This window comes from Parasteatoda tepidariorum, chromosome 9 (genome assembly GCF_043381705.1).
Source record: "Parasteatoda tepidariorum isolate YZ-2023 chromosome 9, CAS_Ptep_4.0, whole genome shotgun sequence".
NCBI classification, from domain to species: Eukaryota; Metazoa; Arthropoda; class Arachnida; order Araneae; family Theridiidae; genus Parasteatoda; species Parasteatoda tepidariorum.
In genome coordinates, this window is record NC_092212.1 from 53,325,101 (window position 1) to 53,341,884 (window position 16,784).

General features: G+C 28.2%; 1 protein-coding gene across 1 annotated transcript in view; it reads right to left on the reverse strand.

Annotated features, from left to right (window-relative positions):
* Nucleotides 1-16,101, reverse strand: part of LOC107447491 (protein hu-li tai shao) — a 76,746-nt gene extending 60,645 nt beyond the window's left edge. Inside the window, exon 1 of the mRNA XM_071185064.1 lies at nucleotides 15,918-16,101. The gene's annotated coding sequence lies outside the window, so the exon portion shown is untranslated. The remainder of the gene's footprint in view (nucleotides 1-15,917) is intronic.
* Between the last annotated feature and the right edge of the window lie 683 nt (nucleotides 16,102-16,784).

Consider the following 16,784-nt stretch of genomic DNA (forward strand, 5'->3'; position numbering starts at 1 on the left):
CTTGAGATGTTTAAACCCTCGCACAGCCTAATACGAACTCCTACACTAAGTAGTCGTTAAATTAAATAAAAGTAGTAAACAAACTTTGTTTTATCGTATTATCAACGTAAGACAGTACGCCAATGAAGAAAAAATTCTTCAAAGAAAGTTCTAAATAAATTTAACTTAAAATTCTATTACAGAGAATGTGTTAGATGGTCTTAGACCAGGGATGGGCAAACTACGGCCCGTGGGCCAACTGTGGCCCGCCAGAAGGTTTTATCCGGCCCGCGGATAGAATTTTAACTTGCCGATCCATGGCGAATATAAACAAGATACATTATACTGCAGTGTTTTCACTACAGCGCGAGAAAGCGAGAATCTCGCATATTTTTTTATATTCTCGCATTAAAAAATGATCACCGCGAGAAATTCGCGCATTCTATAAACCAATTTCAAAATTCGCGAATTTCTCGCATTTTGAAAAAATTTTCTCATTTGCGCCATTTAGAATAAAATCCGTTTCGCTTTTCTTCCAGGATCTTTTATTATTTTCAACATCTGCCCCACTATCTAGCTTCCCTATTTACCAGTATTGTTCAGAACCTTTTCGAACAACAGAACACCATCCTTCCGAACAAAGGAACCTCTTTTAGAACGCATTTCTCTGCAACCACGTGTTTACCGTAGGTAAGGTTTCTTCATGTAAGACGTTCAAATTTTTTGCTCGTTAATGTAAGATGGACAAATACCTTGTAAAGCCAATATCTTCTACTCCGAAACGGACAAATGAAAATGAATCAAATGTGGGTAGAAACGATCAAAACGAAACAAATACGCATTTGAGCAACCTAATGAGAATAGCTGATGAAAAAGTAGATCTAGAACATTTTCCATATGATGCAGCAAAAATATTCAATGCTTTAAAAATTAGAAGATGTTAAAAATGCATTATAATTGGTAGTTAATTTTCTGATANTTTTTTTTTTTTTTTTTTAATTTTTGAAATCTCACTTAACTTTTTGAAATCTCACCCTGTTTTTGAGAAAGGGTGAGAAATTCTCACCCATTTTTTTTCTGAGATGAAAACACTGCATCCATTATTTTGTCAACTTTGTTTAAAACTATTTTTGTTCTTTCTTTTTTAACAAAGTACTGATAACGTTATTACTTTCTCTATTGGTGGAATTGATGGAAATAGTTAGCTTCAATTGGCAAAATGTTGAAAGCAGAAGTTCTTTATAGAAAAGACGCAGATAAGCTTCAACAAGCGTTTGTCTTTCTAGAGGATCAGATATGGAATTTAACTTAGGTGAATTGTGCTTTACAGCGCATTTTAAGCTCCAGCGAGCGGATTTTTCAGCCGTTGCGAGTTCTAACATTATTTATTGTGTATGGAAAGATTGCACACTATTGTAGTTTCTAAACATGCCAAAGTGTGAGTTTTGCGAATCATTACCAAAAGCTAGTTTCCAAAATTTAATATCTCATGCCCAGAAAATCAGTGCTATGTTTGCTTCATCTTATATAGGTGAACAAGTGTTCTCAACTATGAACCTTAGTAAAAATCATTTCAGAAGTAGACTAACAGACAAGCATTTAGCCTCGTTCCTTAAAACTAAGCACATCTCACTTCGAACCTCAATATGAGGAATATTTTAAAATGAAATAGCAATTTCATTCATCTCATTAAATATTTAAATTAAAACTTGCATATCGTTTTTTTTTTTNTTTTTTTTTTTTTTTTTTTTTTTTTTGAAGTTTTTACTTGGCCCACCAAACTTTTTTTTCTCGATTTTTTGCCCAAGGCCAAAAAATTTTGCCAATCCCTGTCTTAGACGAACTCTCACTGTTCGTGAAGTTCAGTGACTTTGGTCTCGTGAAACTTCTGGCTCCACTTGATGATACACTTTATTACTTTCTCCCTTTTCAGTCTTTATTCAGTCTCAATTTAGTTTAAAAACTGAGGTAAAAAAAAAAAAAGAAATTTATATTTGCATCCTGGATGGCTAACCAGCGGCACGAATGCCAAATGTGGCACGGCAAAGTTTTAACAACGACACGCGTGAATTTTTTAAAAAATTTGAAAAATAATAATGTCGCCTTCAGGAACTTCATCACAATCCGTACAAACTCAGCAATTAAAATGAAGTTACGAATTTCATAAATTCGTATCAGCAAGCCATTTTCAAAATTAAGATTTGGCCGTCAGATACAGTTGTAGGATTGGATCAATTTATAATTGCAAACAGACATTTTCTGCTAAGAACATAATAAAATTAAAATATCGATTAAGATCAACTGATATGCAAGTAATTTTATTGTCAACTTCTAAAACAAATCCTACCGCGTAAAAAAATTAAAAAGCCACATTAATCAATAACTTTTTTAGTTATTATTTAGACTTAATGTTCATAATCATCCATTTTTATTTCCAACATGACCTGTCTGAACGTTTAAAAATGTTTATTAGTAATAAAACCTTTAAGTACGCCTTCATGCTTTATTTAATTTTTTTTAAATCTCGGATACTCAGATTTACATGATATTACAAAATATTTGCGTAAAAATTCTAAAATAATAATGTCGAAAACTGTATTAATGGCACGCAGAATTTTTTTTTTCCTTTCCGAAAGTGGCACTGACCCCCAAAAGGTTGGCCATCCTCTGGTTTACATCAAAGAAAATGTTATTTTAAAAGTTAATTAAAAATTGAGACGAGAGAATAAAAATTAATATTCTCTGTTCCATTATTAAAATAAAATTAGTTTAATAACTTGTTCGAGTAATCCTTCATAAAATGACCGCAACCCAAAACAAGATGGCTATAAGTTCCGACACCATTTGTGTATCTATGAAGGCATGTTGCTTTTCGGTATATTTAGTTGGAAAAAATTTGAATTATTTGGGGGAAAAATATTACACAAATATATAGAGAGGGGTCTGTCCAGACATTTTGTGAAAGGTCCGTTTTTCGTGAAATTGTGAAAAAATTACTCACAGTCTTTCAACCAGGGTCCGCTTTTATGAATTTGTGCAAATAGGGTCCGTTATTGCAAAAAAAAGTTTTTCAAGGAGTTTTGAAATTGTAAAGACATACAAGATTATGCTCAACACTGTAAAATTATAATTAAAAAAATTAAATTTTAAAAAATAAACAATTGCTGCTTCTAAATTAGAGATGCAACATGCAAATATTTGGTATTTAGCCTATTCTGCTGAACGCAAAATATTAATTTCGGACGAATAATGGAAGAATCGTCTGCCGAAGACAAAACTTAATTCGTTTACATCCATCTTTCTTGTTTTCTGCCCTGGAAAGGGTTTATTCGATTAACAAAATAATAATGAAGATAAACAAATTTGTGAAGGGTCCGTTTTTTAGTTAAAATATTTTGTGAAGGGTCCGTAACCGGACCCAAATTTCTTCTAAACAAACCCCTGATATATATATATACATGGCCAGTGGTCTAGGGAAAATTTACTACAGTTTAACGGTACCTTCACAAATTCAACTTTAGGAAAAATAGTAGTTTTACAAAATACTGTATCTTAAAATTTTATTTTTGTGTCCCGTAAGAAGCGATAAATCCATGTTTTTACCATATTTTTGTGTTGATTTTTTTAATATATTTTTTAATTTTCCCAAATTATGTCTAAATTTTCACAAAATAGGTACCTCTCAGAAAAACCTAGACAGATCCCTGATGACTGAAATACAAAGTTTTGATTTAAACGGCAATCAAAAGAATTAGCTCATGCACAAGTATTTTAAAGTGGTAAACTAAATCACAATTCATACTAACGTCTTTTGGAACTTAAAAAAAAACATAATAATCGATATCACTTTGTTTTAATTCGTTTAATTTTCTAAATTAATTTGTTACAGATTAAAAAAAAAAATCATTTTAACGAACACTCCTCTATCATACATCCAAAGCTTAGTTATAGGCCATATTCTGTTTAAAAATTAAACAATCAATCGAACACCTACAACTTCCTCTCAATTATCTGAACACTTACTAAAAAAGAAAAGAAAAATTCATATTGAAACAAAATCCCATTATCAAAATCACCAAAATTTCAAACCATTCGGTTTCTTCTATCTGTTTTCAATACGCATAATCTATTTTCTAATGCATGAAGCTACTCCCACAATCAAGACATTTTTTCCACTGAAATGAAAAGATAAGGACCAAAAAAAGATGTCCAAAGTTATGTCTACAACAAACCGGTTTCACAGCGGTCAAAGAGCCATTTTAATAATCGTACGATACCGAAAACATTAACCTAGTCAAAAGGTCCACCCACAAAGTGCGCCACCAAGAATAATAAAAGAATAGGAATAAAAGAAATAAAACCAAGTAGGATTAAAGAAGGGAAAGCCTTTTATGTAGAAGCCACGCGTGACCTTTCTGTTCAATACCACAAAAGAATAAAAAAAAGTAAGAGTCAATAGCTTCGAAAATTGAATTTAAAACCTTATTTAAACAGAACATGCAGTGCACTATAAATTGGGGATTCAATAGAATATCGAATAAATTAGGAAATAGAATCTAACAATGAAGTTGCACTTTTCATTAATTTATTAGACGGTATAATTGGTTGCAAATACGAAAGAACATTCCGGATGAATTTATGTATATTTCCAAAATATAAAAATAAAAATTTAGTTTAGAATGTTTTAATGGGAAGTGTTTCGAATTAAGATTTCAGTTATTTTTTTCTTAGTTTCAATTGCATTATAACAATTAAAGCATCCTCGCATGATTTAATGTGATAATGGGTTGAAAGCAAACTTGTAGCAACGGGAGCTTTACAATTCTTAAAACGGTATTTGCTTAAACATAAATCCAATATCAATTTATGGATTTTGGCATTTTGCAACGACGTTATTGGAGATCAATTAGATAGTAAATTGTATCTATAATTGTATCACTAGTGCAATGAAGCATTTTAATGCCTTTCACGTCTTTATGTTTTAACGTCTGTAATGAGAATTTTCCCACCAATTTCGATTATCCGATTGAAAATGAATAAACTGTAAAAAACAAGCCTTCAAACTTATTTTATTTCATAGATGATTTTAATTTACAAGCGTTAGAATGATCAGGGGTGATTGTGAGCCCAAGTCAAAATTCCAAAAAATTTCTGAGTTCAAGAAGAAAAAAAACAGAAATAGAAAAAAATTTAAACAAGGTTTTTTTTTCCTTTTTCTAAATATTTCTTAGTTTATTTAAAATATATTTAAAATTTTACATATACCTATACCACTTACAAATATCTATGATGACCTGGAGAAGCAATTAAAATTTACAAATACGTCTTTCTTTCTTGAGTTTATGATTATAATAACTATTTACTGATAAAAAATGAATATTAATCATGAATATAAGCTTTAAAGTATCTCTCTGGCTCTCCATTATAAACAAATAAAATAAACTGCGTTTTTAAATTCCACATTCGAAAATTTGATTTCCGGGAACTTCTGTGATCAATGATTTTTTGAAATGTCTGGACCTTCTATCTCCGGATCACTGTTAGCAAAAAATCTGGAAATCCGGATTTTTTCCGGAGCACAATCGGCCCTGATGCTTAAGAAAAAGAAATTTAGATTTTTTTTTTAAAGGTCATTTTTTGGATAGGAAAAGTGTACACACATCAGATTACATTTAAAAGATGCTAAGGACAAACTAAATTCTATTTTTAATTTTAGAATTACACTGTTTAACAGTTTTTAGATTCAGTCATTTGAGATAATTACACAGAAAATTTTTACAGTACTGTTTGCATAAAAAATAACCAATAAAAATTAGTTAACATTTCTTAAAAATTTTTTTAATTAAAGTGGTCGTAATAATCTCAAAAAGAAAACACAATTGTATGGTGCTGAACATTTTTGTACAAATAAAATAATTTAGTAATTTAAAGACTAATGAAAAAAGAAACAAAGGATTAGTGTAAAAGTAATTTAGAGGTGAGCCCTCAATTCTGTAATATGAATACTGTATTATTGATTAAAATGGATCATTTTTANGATCTTTATAGAATAGTTAGGACGGTATTTCGCTAACGACCATGTTATTTCACCAGTTAAAGCTTTAAATTTTGAAAGAATCCAATATTAAGGGAAAGTACTCGAATAGTGAGACAATCCCTATTATTAAAATAATACAATTATCCTGACAGGTTCATACAAGTCATCCTTACCTAATTTTTAAACTAGTACACCCCGATATGAGATTTAGAATTAAGATTCCTATGAGATTTAGAATTAAATTCCCATGATTTAAAATTACACATCGCAACTAGTGTTCACGATTTAAAATCACAAATCGCGATTCGTGTTCATATTTAAAATCACACATTCATTGCGACTCAACATCGCACGTCGTGTTTCGTATTTTCCTGATATTGCATTAAATATAGCATTTCATATTCACGCGATCTTAAAATTAAACATCAAGATTCTTATTAACGCAATTTTGGAATCAGATTCGTAATGGCGTGATTTAAAAAAACACATTGAGATTTATATATTCACAATATAAATAAAATCACGTATCTGTATTTTTATTAAAACGTTGATGACATTCTATGCATAAATGCTTTCTACAAACTTTTTTTTTTTTTTTTTTTTACAAATTTCAGGCATTTTTTCATTTTTAAGTGTTTTTGCACATAAAATTTTTGGATCGCTATTTTCAGTTTTTTCTTCTTTTTTTTTTTTTTTTTTTTTTTTTTTTTTTTTTTTTTTTTTTTTGTATTAATCCAAACTTATCCCTATGGTATGAATCAATACATCAATATATAGAGTTTCATAAAAATTAAAACAAATTTCACAAAAATGTTACGGCGGCGAAAGGGTTGAAACTATATACAAGAATTAATCAATTGCTTGCAGAAAGTATAACAGAAATATACACATAAAATAGTATGAGAGTAATTTAAAAATTTTAGAGGATCAAATTCAGTTATTACATAATATTGCACATTGATTAATCTTAATCTACACTGATTAATCTTAGCAAAATTCAAAAAAGCATTTTCTGTAAGGGAAGCACTCTGCCCTTTTTTAATTCCTAGGGAGAGGAGAACTCTGCAATATCATAGATTTGTAATATATTTAAAAATATGGTTTGCTACTTTAATTGCATCAATAAAATTTCTTTAACAGTTCTTTATAAAATTATAAAACTAGATTTTACTTAACTCCTTGAAGTAAAATATTAAAAGAAACTACAGTTTTGACTTAAATTAAATATTCGTTTTCAATTATTGTTTCTTAGTTTCCACTTATTTAGAAATGACAAATTAGATAACTTAGAAATTAATATTTTATTTGAAACAGATTAAAATTATTAACTGTTTAAAAAAAATAATGCTTGAGCTTTCCTTATTATAAGTTTTTTTTCACTAGTGTTTGAAAAAAGCATTTTTGCATGGTGGTTTATTCCACCGTAAATAGAGCTTGCAATACCTGGCTTTACATCTTTAAGAACTAATCGTAAATAAAAAGTGTGCTAATTTATAATGACACTTCAGAGGATGCTATATTACATGAAAAACATTTCTTGGAAAATTCTGTTACAACTCCATTGGTATTTTAAAACTTAAAAGTTAGAGAAAACTTAAACTCAGTTCAGGTACACCAAGAGTAAATCATGACTGAAAAAATATTTTCAAAATGCAAACAAATTTTAGCAGGATATCTACCCCCTGCTAATCCTAAATAAACTTGTCATAAATTGTTTGCATTCTGATATATTGGGAAAAAATTCAGTATTTGATACATCAAGGTTTACTTTACAATTCCAGGAGCTCATTTATTCTGAACAATAAATTACTTATTGGGAATGTAAGGAATAGTGATTCAGTAGAATATTTGGAAGAAGAAAAAAACTGCTGAATACCGAATACTGGGCGGCCGAAAAGCTACATTTTTTTAAAGAAAAAAAATCATTCATAAATACTATTTTTTAGATACACATATAAATAAGTTCAGTCATTACTTAAAACATAATAAAAATTTAGGTGTATTATTGGTGTGCTTTAAAATAATATAATTTAAGAGAAAATAATATAATCAATATCCATTTGAAATATTTAAGATAAAAAAACAGCCAAAAAAAAAAAAAAAAAGAGAGCTGAAGATTTAATTTGGAAAAAAAAATAGCAACAATAAAATTTCCTTAATTCTTAAGCTAATGTTAATGCTAAAAATATATTCCAAAAAAAAAGTATAAATAAAACGTTAAAAGAAATATAGACTATCAAAAGCACCTTTCAAAATGCAATGCTATCATAAAAATGCCACAAAAACAAAAGGTTACAAGAGTGAAACAGAAAAAATAAAAATTTATCTGAATTCTTGAAAAGAAATTTTAAAGTTGAACACCTCAGTTTTCTAATTACACTGTATTTTCAAGAAAAAAAGAAAAAAGAATTACTAAACCCTTTTATTTGCTGCATTATAATAACAACATCAATAAAAAAAAAAGTTTTTCAAAAAAGAAAAAACTGGATAGAAACCAAACACAAATCTATCTAAATTTTTGTAAGAAAATTTAATATATAAAACCTCAATTGAACTTTTACACCTTGCCATAGTTTCAGAAAAAAGTGAGAATAAATGATTAATGTTAATTGGAAACATTCTTTAAAAATGCTGTGTCATAATAAAAACACTGAAAAAAAGTTAATAAAAAAGAGAAACAGAAAAAAAATTATTTCGTAAAATATAACTTTAAAGTTTAAAATCTGACTTTTTTTTTCCTTTTTTTTACCAGCTATCTGTCTTACCATACAGGAAAAAAGTAACAATAAAAGAATAAAATCTATAATAAATTTTTTATTAAAATGCCAAGTTTTAGTAATAAAAACAGCAAAAACTATTTTTAAAAAAATGTTCTTAATTCATAAAAAAGTTTTGAATATAATATGTTAGTCTGAATATAATTAAAAAAATCTGCAGCACAAAACACGTTTCAGTATAAAGTAATCTAGTTAAATTTCTTGAAATTTCATTTTTTCCATTTGTCTTCCAGAACATAAATTTGTAAGCACATGAATTTTAAAACTTAACACATTTGTAAAACCTATATCAGATAATTTGTCATAAAAATACTATTTTAGATTATTCCTTATTTAATCTATTTTTGATTTCATTTTGCAAGCAATTTAAAAATAAAATAACAGAAAAAAGTCACCCTCATTGCATGCAAAAAAAAATTTAAAGATGCAAATGAGAACCTGATCGGCAAGTCAAACGCAAGTAAATATGTTTCACTATTCAGGATCTCATTCGAGTCTTGAAATTTAGGTACAACAGCAAATTTTCTGCATGAAGTGAAAACAGTTGTTTAAAGTGATTACAAACCACATCACTTGCAAAAAAATTAGTTAAAAAATATTTAGAACTTTTGTGTATGTTTAAAACAAACATTGCTTCAAAAACAATCTCCTAATCAAGAATTTTAACACTGGTAGGAAAGGAAAAGAAAAAAAATTAAAACTCTAACTTAAATACAGATTACATGCAGTAATTAAAATATCACCGAAACTTGCCATTGTACAAAAAAAGAGCCATGTTTAAAAGAAATGGAAACTAATTTATTTTTTAAAGCTGTATTCATATGTTGTGCTTGGCTATGAATAGTGTAAACAGAAATATCAGATCATCAAAAATAACAAAATTTAGACAAATAAAATGCAGTTAACATCAAATGTAAAATATGATGTCAGAAGATCTATGCTAAGAAATATGAAACTACAGTTTAATATAAATATGTTAAATTTGACAACATAAAAGATAGGATACATCATGGATTATAAATCACTACACCAAGTTAAGCAGAAAAAATTTGTAAACAAAGCAATGCCAACATGTTACATTTGTAATAAGATATCTGATCCATTCAGTTACATTAACGCAACTATCATAAAATTTTAAATAACCAAAAGAAACACTAAACCCAAATACATTTCTTCGACTTAATACTATCTCAAGCCTTTTGAAATATATATAATTGATAACCCATATTATTTAAAATACTAAGATTTAATGAAATCATTATCAGAATAGTAAATACTAAGAGAAAATTTCCATATCAACTCTACCAAATTAATCTTCAAGTTTTGGATTGTCTGGTATTAGCCAGTAATAAACTAAAAAAAACGTCACAAGAAAAGACCAACTCTAAAGCTAAAACTTATAGCAAGACCCAAGAAAACGTTTTTTCTTTTAAATTTTTGCAAGGCAAAAAACTCTTTGCAAACCTTCACAAAGGTAGTGGACAGATNATACAATGTTTTTAGTTATGGTATAGATCTTTATGGAATAGTTAGGACGGTATTTCGCTAACGACCATGTTATTTCACCAGTTAAAGCTTTAAATTTTGAAAGAATCCAATATTAAGGGAAAGTACTCGAATAGTGAGAAAATCCCTATTATTAAAATAATACTATTATCCTGACAGGTTCATACAAGTCATCCTTACCTAATTTTTAAACTAGTACACCCCGATATGAGATTTAGAATTAAATTCCCATGATTTAAAATTACACATCGCGATTCGTGTTCATATAATTTAAAATCACACATTGCGATTCGCATTTTACGCGATTCAACATCGCATGGCGCGTTTCGTATTTTCCTGATATTGCATTAAATATAGCATTTCGTATTCAAGATTCATCAGATTCATCAGAAACATCAAGATTCTTATTAACGCAATTTTGGAATCAAACAGTTTCGTAATGGCGATATTTTTATTAAAAGGTTGATGACATTCAATGGATAAATGCTTGCTATATACTTTTTTTTTTTTTTTTACAAATTTCAGGTATTTTTCAATTATTTTAAGTGTTTTTGCACATAAAATTTTTGGATCGCTACTTTCAGCTTTTTTTTTTGGTATTATACCCAACTTATCCCTATGGTATGAATCAATATAGAGTTTTATAAAAATTAAAAACATTTTTAAAAATAATTGTGATTTTCAAACAAATTTCACAAAAAAATGTGACGGTGGCGAAAGAGTTGAAACTACATACAAGAGTTAATCAATTGCTTGCAGAAAGTATAACAGAAATATAAACATAAAATAGTATGAGAGTAATTTAAAAATTTTAGAGGATTAAATTCAGTTATTACATAATATTACACATTGATTAATCTTAACTGATTAATCTTAATCTTAACAAAACTCAAAAAAGTCTTTCTGTAAGGGAAGCACTCTGCCCTATTTTATTCCTAGGGAGAGGAGAACTCTGCAATATCATATAAAATTTGTAATAGGGTATATATTCAAAAATACGGTTTGCTACTGTAATTGCATCAATAAAATTTCTTTAATAGTTCTTCATAAAATTATAAAACTAAATTTTACTAAACTCCTCGAAGCAAAACATTAAAAGAAACTACACAGGTTTGCCACTCAAGTCCGGAAAAAAAAATTCCTGTGTTTTCCCTGTATATATTATACACAATATATTAAGAGGAAACAACAATTACTGTGCTCGTGTGAGCTATATTGGGTTAACAACATTTATTAGTTTTGATTGTTGAAAAATCAGCTGAAGATACTTAAATAATGATATAATAAATGAAATAGTTTAGTATAGCTGAAATATCATAGTTAAATATTCCATAGATTACGCTTTGAGAGGTCACCATTTTTTAAAAGACCAAATTCAAAAACAAAATTTTCTGTACTTTTCCTGTTTGTAAAGAAAAAATCAAAATTCCCTGCATTTACCCTGTTATTTTAGGTGATTTTCAAATTCCCTGTGTTTTCCAGGTTTTCCCTGTAGAGTGGCAACAATGCTACAGTTTTGACTTAAGAAATTAAATATTTGTTTTGAATTATAGTTTCTTAGTTTCCACTTATTTAGAAATGACAAATTAAATAACTTAGAAATTAATCTTTTATTTAAAACAGATTAAAATTATTAACCGTTTAAAAAATATTATAATGCTTGATCTTTCCTTTTTACAAGTTTTTTTCACTAGTGTTTGAGAAAACCTATTTTTTGCATGGTAGTTTATCCCGCTGTGAATAGAGCTAGCAGTAACTGGCTTTACATCTTTAAGAACCAATCGTAAATAAAAAGTGCGCTAATTTATAATAACACTTCAAAGGATGTTATATTACACAAAAAACTTTTCATGGCAAATTCTGTTACAACTCCATTGGCATTTTAAAACTTAAAAGTTAGAGAAAACTTAAACTTAGTTCAGGTAAACCTAGAGTAAATCATGACTGAAGAAATATTTTCAAAATGCAAACAAATTTTAGCAGGATATCTACCCCCCTGCTAATCCTAAGTAAACTTGTCATAAATTGTTTGCATTACTGATATATTGGGAAAAAATTCAGTATTTGATACTTCAAGATTTATTTCACAATTCCAGGAGCTCATTTATTCTGAACAATAAATTACTTATTGGGGAAGTAAGGAATAGTGATTCAGTGGAATATTCGGAAGAAAAAAAGCTGCCGAATACTGAATACTGGGCGGCCGAAAAGCTACATTTTTTTAAAGAAAAAAAATCACTCATAAATACTTTTTTTTAGATATATAAATAAGTTCAGTCATTACTGAAAAATAATAAAAATTTAGGTGTATTATTGGTCTGCTTTAAAATAATATAATTCAAGATAAAATAATATAATCGATATCCATTTGAAATATAAGATAAAAAAACAGCTTTAAAAAAAAAAAGAGCTGAAGATTTAATTTGAAAAAAAAAATAGCAACAATAAAATTCCCTTAATTCTTAAGCTAATGTTAATGCTAAAAATATATTCCAAAAAAAAAGTATACTTAAAACGTTAAAAGAAATATAGACTATCAAAAGCACCTTTCAAAATGCAATGATATCAGAAAAATGCCACAAAAACAAAAGATTACAAGAGCGAAACAGAAAAAATAAAAATTGATCTGAATTCTTGAAAAAAAATTTTAAAGTTGAACACCTCAGTTTTCCAATTACACTGTATTTTCAAGAAAAAAAGAAAAAAGAATTACTAAACCCTTTTAATTGCTGCATTATAATAAGAACATTGATAAGAAATAAAAGTTTCTCTCAAAAAAGAAAACTGGATAGAAACCAAACACAAATCGATCTAAATTTTTGTAAGAGAATTTAATGTATAAAACCTCAATTGAACTTTTACAGATTGCCATAGTTTCAGAAAAAAGTGAGCATAAAAGATTAATGTTAATTGGAAACATTCTTTAAAAATGCTGTGTCATAATAAAAACACTGAAAAAAGGTTAATAAAAAAGAGAAACAGAAAAAAAGTTTCTTCCTAAAATATAACTTTAAAGTTAAAAATCTGACTTTTTTTTCTCTTTTTTTTTAACTATCTGTCTACCTGTCAGCTATCTGTCTTACCATACAGTAAAAAAGTAACAATAAAAGAATAAAATCTATCATAATTTTTATTAAAAAGGTTAATAATTTTATTAAAAAGGTTAAAAGGTTAATAAAAACAGCAAAAACTAAAAAAAAACTCTTAATTCTCAAAAAAAAGTTTTGAATATAATATGTTAGTCTGAATATAATTAAAAAAATCTGCAGCACAAAACACGTTTCAGTATAAAGTAATCTAGTTAAATTTCTTGAAATTTCATTTTTTCCATTTGTCTTCCAGAACATAAATTTGTAAGCACATGAATTTTAAAACTTAACACATTTGTAAAACCTATATCAGATAATTTGTCATAAAAATACTATTTTAGATTATTCCTTATTTAATCTATTTTTGATTTCATTTTGAAAGCAATTTAAAAATAAAATAACAGAAAAAAGTCACCCTCATTGCATGCAAAAAATTTAAAGATGCAAATGAGAACCTGATGGGCAACTCAAACGCAAGTAAATATGTTTCACTATTCAGGGTCTCATTCGAGTCTTGAAATTTAGGTACAACAGCAAATTTTCTGCATGAAGTGAAAACAGTTGTTTAAAGTGATTACAAACCACATCACTTGCAAAAAAATTAGTTAAAAAATATTTAGAACTTTTGTGTATGTTTAAAACAAACATTGCTTCAAAAACAATCTCCTAATCAAGAATTTTAACACTGGTAGGAAAGGAAAAGAAAAAAAATTAAAACTCTAACTTAAATACAGATTACATGCAGTAATTAAAATATCACCGAAACTTGCCATTGTACAAAAAAAGAGCCATGTTTAAAAGAAATGGAAACTAATTTATTTTTTAAAGCTGTATTCATATGTTGTGCTTGGCTATGAATAGTGTAAACAGAAATATCAGATCATCAAAAATAACAAAATTTAGACAAATAAAATGCAGTTAACATCAAATGTAAAATATGATGTCAGAAGATCTATGCTAAGAAATATGAAACTACAGTTTAATATAAATATGTTAAATTTGACAACATAAAAGATAGGATACATCATGGATTATAAATCACTACACCAAGTTAAGCAGAAAAAATTTGTAAACAAAGCAATGCCAACATGTTACATTTGTAATAAGATATCTATTCCATTCAGTTACATTAACATAACTATCATAAAATTTTAAATAACCAAAAGAAACACTAAACCCAAATACATTTCTTCGACTTAATACTATCTCAAGCCTTTTGAAATATATATAATTGATAACCCATATTATTTAAAATACTAAGATTTAATGAAATCATTATCAGAATAGTAAATACTAAGAGAAAATTTCCATATCAACTCTACCAAATTAATTTTCAAGTTTTGGATTGTCGGGTATTAGCCAGTAAGAAACTTAAAAAAAAACGTCACAAGAAAAGACCAACTCTAAAGCTAAAACTTATAGCAAGCCCCAAGAAAACGTTTTTTCTTTTAAATTTTTGCAAGGCAAAAAACTCTTTGCAAACCTTCACAAAGGTAGTGGACAGATACCGATACAAAAATATCCGCAAAACCAGTATTTTTACAATCTAGGATCTCGATTTTATTTTATTTTTTCAATTTCATACTAAAAAAACACAAAGTTAAATAATCATGCAAGCAATACAGTTTTAAATAATTTTAAAAGTTCAGTTTTTTCAACTGGACCCCATTGCATCCACCAAAAACATAAATTTATTTATCATTTTTTTTAAATTCATAACAGCTGAATACTTCGTTCAAAAATAAAAAGCAAAATAATCACAGATAAACATTCCACATATTGACTAAACGTAAAAATAAACCAAAAAAAAATACATTCATGAAATAATATATGCTAAAAATAGTTCAAAACAAACTTTTAAAATCTAAAACTTTTAATATGAATGACTCACAACTTCTTATAGATATCCTATTTAAGAAAAGTACACTGTCATTCAAAGCTATTTACATATAGCAAATACGACATCTACAAACCATATTCAACAATTCACAGCTTAATTTGCATATGGTTGCTCCGTCAAAGACACACACCCACGCAAAATTATATATAATTAAAAAGCTTTCAAATTTTATAATTACCAACATAAATCCATGGAACAGCAATGGCACACTCCCACGATTGCTGGCAAAAACTAAACCGGCACTCGTATACAGCTGAATATAATAATAAATTAAATGAAAAAACAAGAAGACAGCATGTTGGTTATCGTCAGTCAAACTCTATTCAACCGAAGAATACAAATATGCGAGCCAAAGATAATAATCATTTATAACAAATCTATTTATAGGTCACGTCTATAGACGGGCTATTTAATATTTATGAGCACGCCGTACAGAAATAAAATAAACAAATAAAAAACCGCTAGTCTTAACAACAACCCGGTCAATAAAACTTTGTTATTTTAGAAACTTTGAGATGAAAAGCATTGTAAAATCATTGAAAAATGAAATGACAATTCCAAAAGATCTAGATAAATACAATATTCATTAAAATGCAAGCGGAATAAGCTAAAAAGGACAAATTATTTACCTGCTCCCTATCCCAAACGAGTAGCTTCGAAACCGTTCGCACTTCGCAGGGTGCGGTGTTTGACAGTGTTGCCAAATTCTAAATAGAAAACAATTTTCATATTACAGACGAATTTTCTGTTTCGTTCAGATTCGTTCTGGTTTCGATTTAGATAGAAGTCGCACTAGAGTTGCTCTGTAAGAAACTGAAATATTTTAAATATCATGCCTTGGATTTAAAGTAGAGGATGTGGCTAGGTCCATAAGAAGACTCAGAAATTATCTAATGAATGATTGATTTCAGACATAAAATTATCTGGTGAAGGTCATATTTTAGGTCATTACATGACGGTAAAACCGTAGTCAGTGTATGAGGAGGAATCTCTAGAATCTACATGTTATGAAGTATTCTCAGAGCAAGTGATTCGCATATCTCAATGTGATTCCAAGCATTCGCACGTGTGTCAAAGGCAAACGCAGACAATATGAATTCTCCCTCATAGACCACTCACATTGGAAGTGATTCACGCATCTGCTAGCGCTTTCAAGGGAGAACGAGAACCTTGTGTTCTCCAGAGAAAAATTCACCAATCAGGTTCTCTATCTCACTCGACATCGTATACAGTGCGACAAGCTAATCGCGCATTGTATGAATCGCATTTACGTGTGAGCACATACAGAGAGAATGCTTCCTAAGAGATCATTTCCTGCAAAGATAGGGAGAAAAACTGCTTGTTGAGGTAGTAAGTCCCTACTATCCCTACTCTCTGGTTTATTATTGGGAATAAATCCGAATTTCTAGGAAGGAAATAAAAAATATTATTGTTATTTTATACTCAACAGTTTAACATAGTAGTCAAATCAATGTAATCACATCTTTCAGTGGAAC